Below are 1,763 nucleotides of genomic sequence, written 5' to 3' on the forward strand. Positions count from 1 at the left end.
ATGTCTCTACTGACTTTGGGCAGCAGGTTTGTTGCAGAGCCAGGAGAATTTGGCTCCTGAAAGGGACCAGGGTCTGCACAAGATCGAACTTCTGAGCTTGGGGTAAAACAGTAGGTTCAGGGGAGAATATGTGGTAGGCAGCGTGGGAGGGCTGTACCTTCCCTGTACCTCAGTAATGGGGAAAGGAAGAGGGCAACGTGCAGCCCTTTATCCCTTTGGGATAAAAGGAGGCTGAGCCCTCCGAAACTTCGAGGGAAAAAACCCTGCGGGTGTGTGCCAGAGAGGACTCTCTCCCTTTGTTCGAATAGAGCTGAAGGACTCCCCTGTCTACTTCTTGGACATAATCCCTGGCATTTGTCGATTTTCCTGACATCCACACAAAAGAGGAGGTTGGGCAGTTGCTGATCCGCAGTGGGAGATGCTTCAGTTGAACCTGGGATTGTACAGCGGTGATGCACGGCCACTGCCACAGTCACGCCCTCGGTTTAATTTCACAGAATCATGGAATGATTTGGCTTGGAAGGGACCTAAATGGTCACCTACTTCCAACACGCTGCCACAGGCAGGGAGAACTTCCACTGGACCAGGTTGCTCTATCCAACCCAGCTTTGAACACTTCTAGGGATGGCACAGCCACAGCTTCGCTGCATGGCCTCTTGGAGGATTTCACAACGTCCAAAGGCACGGCTGGAGAAGAGCCAAGAGGGGTGTTTGCAGGGTTTTTTCATATTACCATTTCCCTACACAGGACAGGCCAGCAGACAGATAAACCAAGCATTGCAGATGCCTCACCCTGAGCAGAGCTTTGAGCTGAGATACAACACAGGTGCAAGAAGCATCGTGGCACCACTGGCGGCCACAGCAGCTAAAAACAACATGGCAAAGGCCTTGATGGTGTAAAAAGGCAGAAACTATGGGAAAGTCACGAAAACCAGAGGGAGAATGTCTTGAATATCAACTCACTGGCAGTGAAAACTTAAAGTGTACAAAGTATTTGGTTACAGAAACATCCACAGTGATTCATCTACCTGTTACCCTAACAAGAGCCACTTTATTTTAGACATGCCAAATATTCAAAGAACTCAAAAAGTGTAGCTAAGGAGCTTGGCTATCCTTGATGAAGGGGTTTCATTCTTCAGCTGACGTGGCAGAAATTTCAAAAACTACCGTCAAAAATAACAACAGTAATAATAACAAAATCTATCCCTCTCTCCTCCCAGTTTTATGTCAGCACTGGAACCCAAACCAGACCCCAACCTCAGAGCAACATCTTCTAGGGATGGTTATGTAGGGTTTAAAAGGTGTAATTATTTACTGCAGAAATAATTACTATCCTTTGGGGAACATAATTCCACAGAGGCAGAAAACAATCCACCTTTTCCTTAAATCATTACAGGAACTGTGGACACTTGATCTTTCGTTAGATTTGTAGAATTTTACATGAATTACAAATACAGCTATGCAGCCACTTCATCTGGTACATTCAATAATGTTAAAATACTTCTTCATTTGAGTAGCATGCCTCCATTTGGTCATCTGGTCTACAAAAAACAGCTACTAGAGGAATATTAAAACCTGTTTGCAGAGTATCCATGAAACAAGGAGATCAACAGGACATGGACAGATTAAAATTTGGTATTTGAGTGTGTAAGAGCTTGACAAAGCACCTCAGGACAAGTTTCTAGCTACACACTATATCCTTAGTTGCGTGGGTGTCCCTTAAATGCAGGATTTAGACAGGAGCTGAAATAATCCAAGAAATG

Source organism: Prinia subflava, chromosome 3 (assembly GCF_021018805.1).
Source record: "Prinia subflava isolate CZ2003 ecotype Zambia chromosome 3, Cam_Psub_1.2, whole genome shotgun sequence".
Classification (NCBI taxonomy): domain Eukaryota; kingdom Metazoa; phylum Chordata; class Aves; order Passeriformes; family Cisticolidae; genus Prinia; species Prinia subflava.